The 12,110-nt window shown below is 40.8% G+C and overlaps 1 protein-coding gene across 2 annotated transcripts in view; it reads right to left on the bottom strand.

Moving 5' to 3' along the window:
- The window catches only part of LOC149772829 (nephrin-like), a 267,846-nt gene that overhangs the window by 155,736 nt on the left and 100,000 nt on the right, over nt 1-12,110 (bottom strand). The gene's annotated exons all lie outside the window — the stretch shown is intronic.

The raw sequence follows: 12,110 nt of genomic DNA, 5'->3' as shown, positions 1-12,110 counted from the left end.
ATATATCAAGTTCTCTTGACCCCATTTTCAGAATTCAGGTTTTAGTAATGGTAGCATTATTTGATGACCAGGATGCTTTATATCAAATATTACCAGCTTATTCTCTGGGGAGATTATGAGAAGAAGCTGTTGAAAGTTTTCTCTTCAAGTTATAGCAATGGCAGCCATATTTCATGTCAAATTACTATGACTGCATGCCCTTCTTTGCCCTGATGCTCTCTGCAAAGGTCAGCCATGGTAGCTCAGTTGCTAGAACATCATAACTTATAAGCCTGGGTAAGCCTGTGAACTAAATTCAGAGCACCATCTCGTAGATGCCATGTTGAAACAGGAAGATGCACATGCTTTATAATTTGAAAATTGAAAACGGCGTACGTGTAATACGAAAGAGAATGAATTTTACTTTCTATTCAAATATCGGTGTTACATGGTATACAGACGCAACTAAAGACCTTTAATGTTACTAAAGACTGCCAAATATGGCAAGATTTATAAATTTTTCAAGTATTAATCAGATCATATCAAATTTAGGTTTTTATTTTAAGATCTTTTCAAGTTCTCAATAAATTATTTTGAAGTCGACATCAACATCCTTCAATGAATTTATTGAAGTTTTTTGAAGTACCCATTCTTACCCAATCTCAATCAAAATCCATAAAAAAATATAATTCAGTATTTTTAGATTTATTGCTTTAACTGTTTTTGCTAATAATTATACTCACCTTTTGTTTTCTTTTTATGTGATTGTATTTTTGTTTCCTTTCTTGATTTTTGTATTGATGTTTTCTTCATTGTGTTAGTTCGTTTGGGGCAATTAACACATTATTCCAAAATTATAACAATGCATACATTTCATTATGATTTATATTATTTTGTAATTTGAAGATATTTATTATTTTAAACAACTGCAAAATGCATAAATTACTCCTTTGTTTATTTTTAACTTCACAACTGTAGAATCAAATAATTTCAAACCATTTGTCTGGCATGTTAAAGCAAATGTTCGTATCACAGGTGTCAGAATGTATTGAGTGTCCATCAGAACTGCACACTAATAACCTTTAACAAGGGCCCCAGGTGGACGATTTATTTAAAGAGCTCACTTTTACAGTTAGTTCACTGGCATCTCATGTCCATCCATGTGGGTTTGAAGTTCGGGCTCACATATGTGAGAAAGCATGCCTGTAACTTCCCGTGGGTAGTTAGTTTTTACTGGGCTTTCGTCCACTAGTTATACTAAGTTATACTGGCCGCCATGTGCTGCCTATCGTGTGCTGAAAAATGGCGTTAAACCCTTAACAACAAAGCACTCTAATCCTAGCTTAGTCCTTCCATCATGAAACCTGCTTAAAGTTTACACTGCCACGCCCAAGTGATCATATCTACACTGGTACACACATTTTCAAGCATTTAAGACTCTATTTTAAACTGCCGGCACATCCTACCTACCCAAATATTGTTAACTGTCTTTTATTGACAACACATATCTAGCTATATATTATATATAGTAATAACAATAAATACCGTTGCGGCTTTGATTAAAATAGAACTACTTACGGTTAGAACAATATGAAAGTAAAAATCAGGGAAGTAACCAAAACACACACGAGTGTATTCATTTATTATTCAGTAGTAAAATAAACAAACAGGGCCAATACAATAAATTTGATAGTGTAAATCGTCAATGATTAACTATCTAGCAATTAATAAAATCAAAAGTAACAGTAACATCATATATATGGCAGTAGCGAAGTGGGGCGATATAGCAACAGTGGGAAAATATATTACGGCCCCCCCCCCCCCCCCCCGGGCCTGTATGGCAACAAGATTTATAGCGACAATTGGAATTAGCATTACAAGACCCCCTTGGGCCTGTATAGCAACAAGACTTTTAAGTACACCCTGGGCCATTATAGCAACAAGCGGAATTGAACATGGGACTATTGGGTTTGTAAAGGAAAGTGGGATCTGTACAGCGTCTCATGTCACAGTAGGGGAGATTGGTAACAATTTTGCAACTAAGGGACATGACATTACAGTACTGAGCAAAGAGCGGATATACAAATATAACACAGACAAGAGACAAACATATACACACCATTAAAAAAAAAATTGGAGGCAAGAAAGCAATTCTTTTCGAGGCATATGAGTGGTCCTGTAAAGGGTCATTGGCTTCTTCTGCTTCTATTTTCTTAACTTATCCAGCCTTGTTCTCACTTTCTCAATCAATCCTTTCTTCTTCTTTTTCTATTTATCTGGCATTCAGTCAGGATGGCCCATGGCTCTGAATTTTTCCTGGACTTTCATCCAGTTGTTGTTTGGTTTTTCAAAGTCTTTTTTCTTCTTTCTGTTATCTTTTTCTTTTATTTCCTTTGTCCAGATATCTTTAATGTTCTTTACTTCTGTCAGCACTTCTTTCCTCATCATTTCCTCTGCTTTCACAAACGACCACTCACTTCATTCTGATATATCTTCTAGGAAGCACTTGACTTCAATGACATGATCAAAAAGGGCTTCCTTCAAGCTACCTACTCTCACATACTGAGGTTGAATGAATCTTCGTAATGTTTTTTAGTTTCACTTTATTTTTTTACGTGAGCCCTTACACACACACACACACATTATTGGCAAATTGAATAGTCTCTTTTCTAAAGATCGGGTTAGCCCTAAGAAGGGCTTCGGGTTAGCCCTAAGAAGGGATGGGTTTTTTTTGTAACTCCAGTTGCACCTGGCTAAAGCCAACATCTCTCCGGCCTGACACCACACTTGCATCGCCGACTCCAATCATTCTCCCAATTTACATGTGTGGTTGGGAGCATTGAGGGAGGATGACTGGCTTCACTATCCCACTCCTCCGTTTGAGGAACAGTGAAAACTTGTTTGTGTCTCCTTCGTCTATTTCGCACCTGTGGATATTCTAGTTGCTGAGGCTGTTTTTGCCTCTCCGATTCCCCATTCCAATTTTCTCTCTGACGAACCACATGTATTGGTGGCTCTTGTCGCTGAGGCTGTCATGCTGGTGCTACCTGTGGAGGTGTCCTCACCACAGTCTTAACTTCACTTTTTTGCCTCATGATCGGGTGAGGCAAAATTGGCCATTTCTTTTCCTCCTCGTTGTTTCCTCTCCTCCTCCTCCTTCTCTATTCTCTTTCTTTGCTATGGTGTCCATGGCCAGCTCATCCAACAAACATCGGGTGCATCTGAAGTTCCACAATCTTCGCTATTCTGATGCTCATTCTTCAATGTTGATCAATCAACATGGGTAGCCAGATTGACAAGCGTTCCCTATTTATTGACCAAGCACGGATGTGAAGGAAAACATCCCCTGACACCAAAACTTACATTGCCCATATTATCACCAAAGACGCGTGAATTTAAAAAAACCCCACTCAATCACTTTTTTTTACTGACAATCACTCATTTAAAATTTTTGAACAGCTATGGAAACGAAGGACTTATAGTCGCACTTTCTAACTAAGATAAAGAAATGATGTGCTTATAGACGCACTTCTGTGTTTTTTCTAACTGACTAACATACCATTGGCAACTGAATGATTATTTCTTTTCTAGAGTATTGGGTAGCCTTGAAAAGGGCTGTTTTGTGAACGAGGAACTACGGCAATATTTTATGATCTCAGATTGCAACCTCGTCTGGCGAAAAGCTTTCCCACAGGATAGGGTCTGTTCCTGCTCCTGCTGTTGTTGCCGCTCTCTATGTTGCTTCTGAAGCCTGTACTTCTCCGTCCATTCTTCTTTCTCTTTCTTGATTTCCTGTCTGAAGAGCTCTTCTATCAGGTCTTCAGTGACTTTCAACATTCTGACATTCTCTTCAGGCTTCGGTATCAGACTTGTTATAAAACGATGCAAATTCACGTAAGCTTCGTCCAACTTGGCTAATCTTGACCACATCTTCGTATGAGGACGAGTCGACTATGGATGGTCAGACTTCTTCTTTTCTAGAACTAAAGTGGTGTGCGTCCAACTGGGGACATTTACCACTGGTTACTGATGTCACTGACACCTATTTAATTATTCCTGGGGGAAGGAATGAGAGCCACATCCCCCAGGTTTGAATGTACTCATAGAGTACTATTTAATTAAGCCTTCAGGTAGTAGGTCTAATTAGTCCCTATCAACCTGACTGAATGGCTGTTACATGATAGGGAATAGTACCACACAGCTCATGTTTCTATAAGAGTTCAGTTGCATTAAAATGCCCCAGGTGACGACCCAAGCAGTATGTTACGCCCGCTGCGATTGGTCGGCAGCGATGACGTCACATTAGGACACCTGGTCGTGTGGCAAGTGGAAACCATTCAACATCTTGCCACGTGTACGATATCTGAGTGTGGTGAAGGAGGAAAAAGGCACTCGGCAAGCCAGCCATGGATGTTGTGTACTTCCTGAAACGCGAGCCCGTACTTATTTCAAATCAAGTCCAGTTTTGCTAATGGACAATAATAATAATACCAATAATGTGTAAGCCACCTCTGCAATTAATCAAATGAAACAAGTCAATAATTTGAATTTAAATTCTGAATAAGTTTGAATTTAGTGTACAGAGTGTACTTTCATTATTCTGATAATTAAACCAATCGGTTAAGTCAAAATGACTTCAAATATTGTGGTCACACATTTTAAAAAATGAGCATTAAATTTTGATGGTGGTAACAAAGCAATCCAATTAGTTATGTAAAACAGTTGATCGAGGAGGGATACCAAGCCAAAGTGGAACCCTATTATGTATAAGGCAATCTTTTAGCCCTAAAAAGGGCTGTTTTTATTACTGGAAGGTGCCACGCCGCTCTTCTATCCTCACTATTTGCTCTGCTGTTCTATTTTCCTGTTTCCGGATATCAGGAAAAAGGTAGCCATGGTGCGAGGCGATGTACGAGGCAGCTTCCGTTAGCAGACTGGTGGGGGGGGAATAGTGTAGGCACGCCTGTAGAATTGGGTGACAACTCCAGCCAGTAGCAATTTTAAGCTGTAAGCCATGCAGTGCGCTGAGTGCTTGAGTGGGGATTATATCCGTCGCTAGCTCCATTGTTGATGTGTTCTGCTCTTGAGTTCGCTGCAGACTATGGTCAGACTGGAGACTATTCCCGGTTTTATGGTTCAAGCGCGGACGCGAACGAAAACATCCCTACACGGTTTCGAGTCAGAACGCTGAAATAGTTTGATTTGAGGGATAGAGAGAAGTCAAAGAGCATGTTTCATGATACAAATGGCAAACAAACAAAGACGCATTTCTCTTCTTCAAAACATATTTTTTATTCAAATAACTCACAACTAACAATAAACAAAATTTTAAAAATTAATAATTCAATTCAACAATAAACATTTTTTTGTCAATTAACCATCTATGTTGGACAAGGTTGACAACTTTGTGAACGGAAGTTAGACTTCCACTGTTGGAAGTTATTGGGCCATTGATGCACACTATGTTTTCTAGCTAGAGACAAAAGATAACCATAATGGTCACAAAACCATCAATCTACTTTCTCATCATTTCTAGAAGAATGACGATCAAAATAAGTCACTAAATGTTCAAAAGAATATCCGAGACTGCGTTGATGCAGAAAATGCACACAATATTGTCCAGACACCAATGAATCTGTGCCTTGTAATTTCACATTATTATCGTGTTGTCTGAGCATTTCTTCTCATAAAGTCAATGATATTGTCTTCCAAAGGGGGCAATCCATACGAATCAAAATACTCCACACATCCTTCTTTAGGAAAGTAGACGGCTACCCAGTGGTTCCTGGGAGATGACTGTCGTCCGTGTTAAAAACATAAGTCTGATGGTCTTGAGTTGTGCGATGAGGTAGTTCATCTTTAGCACAGATGACAGGATTCCAAGAAGCAGTGTACGAACTGTGGTTCAAATGGTAATAAAGTTCCCAGGCATCCATGTTTGTTTTGTTTTGTTTTTCTTGTTTTTTCTTCACAGGTGATGATAAGTGATCAATTCGATCCAGACTTTATCTTTGAATTTGTCTGACAAGTAACCGTTTCTTCACTTTGTCTCTGCGTTCTGAGCTAAGAGAATTTCAATGTGATAGATCTTCTAGAGTCCTTAATGGAGGGCAAGAATGTTCACGCAAGTCTTTATACCGCTGATGCAACACGGCTTCTTCCGAGATGTCACTCTAAGCTTCTTCCAGATACTCATCCAATTTTTCTTCTTGACTCAGTATCAGACATTATCGTGTTGAATTTGACTGGGATGATCGTTTTGACATCCATAGCAATTTTCCTTGATCAATTCCGTATTTTTTTCTGCCAAGTGCTTGGCAAAACAGGAGACTAAATGTTGTTCTTGTTCTGGCCATCTGGACTTCATCACTATGTCCTTTTTGTCTTTGTCTTGGGGTTCTCCTTCCACGATCATCCATGTCAGAATATTCTCCACTATGTAAAGAGGTATAACAGTCTTCCATGACTTCTAGTAGTCTAGAATGACTTCTCTCAAGATATTGATTTCTAGGGTATTATCGAATTCAGCATACAGGATCATGTTCACCATGTGGTCTGGAGGTGGCTGTGCAAACTGAAGTTCCACTCGAATTTGAATGGATTTTATGGGGTGGAAATGTCCCTCGTCGCTGCCTTGGTCTGGAGTGATATCAAAAGCCCACAAAGCATAGCCTCGTACGTAATGACGTGACTGGTGTTGGTCCCTAACTAACCGGTGGCTTCGTACAGGGACAAGACCGATCTCAAATAATTCTTCTGGGCAAAGTTAGGTTTGAAGGATCGGGTACACAAGGTCTTGCCATCGCGACTGACTTCGATTTTGGCCATGTTATTATGCTTAAACTCAAAAGAATTGGCAGTGACTGTTCCGTTGAAGGCTGTATTGCTCACCATACCAATGATTAAACGTTTTGGTAACTGGCCTTGGAACAGATGATCTTCGATCACGGATTGATGGTAAGCGGGGATGGTGAACGTTTTCACATCCACGCGTCTTATTGGATACTTGGCGGTCGCTCTGCTCAAAGTGTGACTGATGTTGTTTCCCACTTTAGGTAACACATCCACGCGTCACATGTAGAGTTTGGCTTCTTGAATGATGGATTTGTAATTGGCTGCATCAGCCATCAAATGGAAAGTGAAGCTGCGTTTCAGTCTCAGGCGAACATCCACACCGTTCAGCAAATACTTCTCTTGCAACCACATGTCCAAATGCAAACGATCCAACCATTCTAAAATTGCAGGATTTTCTTTCTACGATCATTAAAGCATACATTGTGAACATCTACTGTCATGTCTGTGTCATTAAACATGTTTGCCGTGCCAGGTTTCCATACCACACAAACATCCAGATGAGTGTTCTTGGCCTCTTTTCCGTACGTCAAGAGATTTTCCAAGTACGCTCGGGAAGAGTAAGTATCCATGCTGCTACTGACCAGTTTGTTGTTCAAGTACAAATCCACTGAGCTGAACAAGGAATGCATAAAATTGTTGACGGGAACTACTCTAGCATCAGCTCCTGGAGCAGTGTCGACCGTTTTGATCACTTTGACTTTGAGGTACAAGTAACTGCAATTCCGATCAATTTAATTTTCGGGTTGTCCTTTGATTTCAAACTTGATGAGAGCTGAGTCCGTCAAAGAGGAGAAGGGATGAAATTCAACCCATTGGGATTCTTGCATTGTCATCATGGTGGGTGGCATGGCAAACATGCCCAGCTCCAACTTGGAAAAGGCATAAGACTCTCGATGCATCACTTTTTTGTTTCTTTGATTTAATAATCAAAAACGTCGAAGTCTTGAGCAGTTCTTAGGTGTATGAAGTCTTCTGAAGGGGTGTTTTCTTCATCGTCTCTTTCTGCCTTGTCCTTGATGTTGCACAAAGGAAGTAGGAATGCTTGATTTGTCAGCGCTCAGGGCATTTATAGGCGTTTCTCGTCAGCCCAAAATGTATTTACCCGTTTGCAGCAAGACATTTTTTCCTGCTCTCAAGAATGCTTCTTTAGGGTTTTGTTTGTCCATGATGACATTTTGGAGAAATTTTTTGCCTTGCGTCAACGTGGCATCTTTCAAGCGCGCAATCCTTGTGTCACCATCGGTTTCAAAACTGGGGCCACCGAACGAAAGGCCAATTTCAACATATCTCCTAAACCGTGTCCTCGCTGTCGAGCGACGCCTCGGTATACTGGATACATGACTTACAACTCGTTAGAGAATCATTTTCGACAATGGAGTTCACCGTGACTTTCTTTTTGGTGAATGGAATATTGCGTCCCAGTTCTCCTTTATAACAAAGTTGACAGTGTCAAAATAAGTCTTGCTGACGGGTAAATAATGAGGATGTACAAATTCGCGGTGAATGTGATAGGTGTTTCCACCCTCCTCATCAGCGTTCATGGCAGAATCTACTTTGAAAGGAATGACATGCAGTAACGGTACAGAGGCGTGTCCCACCATGTCATACTCCACCACATCGGATTAAACAAAGATCAAATTCAGTCCTTGGTTCAGTTCTTCCGGGAAACAAAAGTATCTTGCAAAATCCAGGTTGCTGTCAATGGTTGGTATGATGCCCTTTTTGCTAATCTTATCCGTGGCCATACTGAGGTCCCCACCCAAACTGTCATACAATTCAGGGCAAAATTTAATACATATCACGTTGTCCTCCAGAAATTTGATCAGGAGGTGATGAGCCACTTTATGGTACTCGATGGTAACAGGTTTCTTTAGTTTGGTCAGAACTCTGTCAGCAATTGCGTCCACTAGATGTTTACCACTAAAATAATGTCCTGGGTTAATTTTAAACTCATAGATGTACAATATATGAGTAGTAGTACTAGTGTTGGATACTAGTCGATGTGCAGTCAATTTTTGATGTTGTTTAGTGGTCATCATAGTTTGTTGCACTGTTTGGTCCAGAACTTCGACCTCAAAAGTGTTCTGAGTTTCAGTGATTTTTTTTATCTGTGTAGGGTGAATGATTTCCACCAAAGCCACTTCCCAATGGGTTTCATGATCCAATTGGATGGCCTGAGGTAATTTGGCTGTGTAACAGCACAAAGTGTTATGGGGAAACATCTCCATGGAACTGTCACTGGGTAAGGTTAAGTAAAATTGGTTATTGTTCTTCATAATTTCAGACTTCTATGGTGTCCAAGGGGTTACTGGAATTAGGAGGAGTGTCTCCGCCCAAAATGGGGTTGTTGTTGTTGGAGTGGTGACTAGCAGCGGTCACAAGATTCCCGTTGTTGCCGTTCGAGGAGAATTTCAAGGAAGGATTGTGAAGAAGGTAACCTAAGCAACTGCTCAATAAAATGATCCACAACTTTTTGTCTCCTTGTTGCAAACTCAAACTGGCAATGGCTGCACCGATGACACAATACACTACAAAGATTTGGCAGAAAAAGACAATTTGCTTTTTAGGCACACGTTCTGCACACCACACCCACAAGGGTTGCTTTTGTAGATCTTGGAGAGAAGAACTGGGTGAAGGAGTGGTCACTGTAGTGGTAGCATTAGCTGAGGTTCTGTAAAAGGGCATAATGGTCACTTCTTTTATAGTCGATGACTTGTGAAGCCTCGATCCAAGAATCAAAACTGGGAGGATATCCTTTCCAATGCACTTTGACTTATTTGACATGTCGTTTTTGCACTTTATGTGTTCTGCTTTCAAGAATGCTTTCGATGTCGTACACGCGTCTTCTTTTTTGGTGACACGTAACTTGGGTATGTAAAGCATTCCTTTTCATACTTCTCCGTTCATGTCTTCTAATTTATAGACAGCAGGATGACGATCATGTATTCGTCCAGTGACACGAAACAATTCTGTGGTCAAGTTGGGTAAGTAACCTTTGTCGAAAGTGCGTTTGGTTTTGCCAATGCGCACACAATCTCATACGGCCATCACATTACCTTTCTTGGGGACAGTCACCGTTGGGGATGTACCAAACAGGCGATCAGAAATGAGCACTTCGTTGTCGGGAGTCACATCTTCGGGTGCACGTCCAATGCTTTGATGGTAAGATTGGTTGTACGCTTGAACCAGGTGCGGTAAGATGTCAATGTACTTCAGAGTGTGGTGATGCGTAAAATATTTCCACATGCGTTCTCTTAAAGTGCGTTGAAAACGTTCAACGATGCTGGCTTTGGTTTAGGGATTCTCGGTGCTGAAAAAATGAATGTCACGTTTCTTTAATTCTCTTTGGAAAGCTTGGTTCAGATATTATGTGCCTTTGCCAGTTTGCCATCGAAGAGGGTGACGACCACTTTGTTTCAACACCCGCTGGAGGGCTCGCACTAACTCGCTGCTTGATTTGGAAGTCAACTGTACGACCCAGGCAAATTTGGAAAAGACATCGATGACACAAAACAAATATTTGTAGCTACGATTGTAGTGGCCAAATGAGAGACATCGGCTAAATCGGCTTGCCACTGATGATCAATGCCTTCCACTTGGGTGCGACTTCTGGAAAATGTTAGTCGAATGGGTTTGTGTAAAGTGTAGGTAGTTAGTTCTTGTAACCATCATTGCACTTCAGGTAAACGGAGATTTCATTAGAGTTTTGGCAGCACGATACAATTTCTGAACTCCTCCAAAACCTGCAGGATGGGATGGATCGTAGTAAATGCTGGCTAACACCTTCTCCATTTGTTGTTACTCAGTCACCCACTCTTCATATGCTACTTTGGACGGGGCGAAAGGGTGGTTTTGAAACAGATGTACATGTCCGATGGGCCACGGGAGTAGAAGTCGAAGGTAGAGTACGTGGAGGTGGTAATGGAATGGTTTTAGTCTTCTTTTCTTTTTTCACTTCTGGTTTCCCTTCTTTCTTTTTCACTCCTGTCGAAGGAGGAGTGGACATCATCTTTTTAACCCAAGCTTTCATTTCTTCTTATTGGGGTGTAGGAGAAGGGGTCAACAAGTACAATGCAATCTTACTAGAAACGGGAGCAGCTGACGGTGTTGAAAAACTTCTCGTGCCTCTTCTTCCTCTGGCTTTCGTGGGGTGCCATCTCTCATGACCACTGTGGTGGTGTGGGGGATGGACTTTTCATCAAGGTCTTAAAATCTTTCAGATTGGGAAGAGCTGTTTCATCTAAAGCTTTTTGGTGAACGAGTTGCAGTTGTTGCAAGAGTTGACCAAACTTTTGTGATTTTTCTGTTTCGGACAAATCGTGGCGATCCATCAACGACTGCCGTTCGTGTTGTAACTGAAATATCTTGGTCAAATTGGGACTGATGGCAAATGCAGGGTTCATTTTTCTTGCCAACGATGGTATTCCATTCATTGCTTGTAAGGCACTAAAGCTAGTTTTCGTCCTTCCATTCGATGTCAAGGGTAACGTCTGAGATCCTGGAACTCCATATGTCCCTTTTATCTTGCTCCCACAACCCCTCCCAGTGTGGTTCCCAATACTCCTTTCAGCAAAGTCCTATCAACAGAGGCAAAATTCCTCCACGTTGGACCGACATCTTCTTTTGATGAATGGGGATTTTCTTTTGAACCATTTGGCGAAGAACGTGACGATGTTTGCCGAAGCATTGTTTCTGGTGTTTTGACAAAGGAATCGTGCCTTTCAAAATGTTCAAAAAACATTCACACACAGTATCGATGACCTCTTTGGAGGCCGTTTGAATGAGTTTTTTTCTTAGGGGTGGAGAAGCTTTGGACAGGACAGATAACATGTCCCCATGTTTGACTAAACAAGGAGGCAGTAATTTCCTTTTCTTTCCTTTGGGTTTAGAAGAGGGATGTTTTCTGGAGGGTGCATCTTTGCTTGTCGGTTCTGGGACACTCACCAAAAATACACTAACGTCGATGACTTAGAACAAGTTCTTTTATCTTTTTTTATTATTGCTTTGTTATAAAGGTGACAACATGTTTTCCAAAATAGGCAAAGATTCCTTCCCTTTGGTTACTTCTCTTTTTCTCTGAACGACTGTGTCTTCTCTTAGGGTAACGTTGATGCTTGGCTAAGCGCTTTGTCGGATGATGAGACTGCCGTTGTCTCTTTTCTCTTTGGACAGGAGAATGATGAAGTGATGGTGTGTACATCTTTGCGGTGATATCTTTGAGCGTTCAGGAGCACAAAAAAAACACTGTTACCCATGCTTTGTCTCAGGTCTTTTTT

Source organism: Sinohyriopsis cumingii, unplaced genomic scaffold (assembly GCF_028554795.1).
Source record: "Sinohyriopsis cumingii isolate HCF-2022 unplaced genomic scaffold, ASM2855479v2 utg001110l, whole genome shotgun sequence".
NCBI lineage: Eukaryota > Metazoa > Mollusca > Bivalvia > Unionida > Unionidae > Sinohyriopsis > Sinohyriopsis cumingii.
The sequence above is the reverse complement of the archived record's forward strand: the minus strand, read 5'-3'. Positions and strand labels throughout refer to the sequence as shown.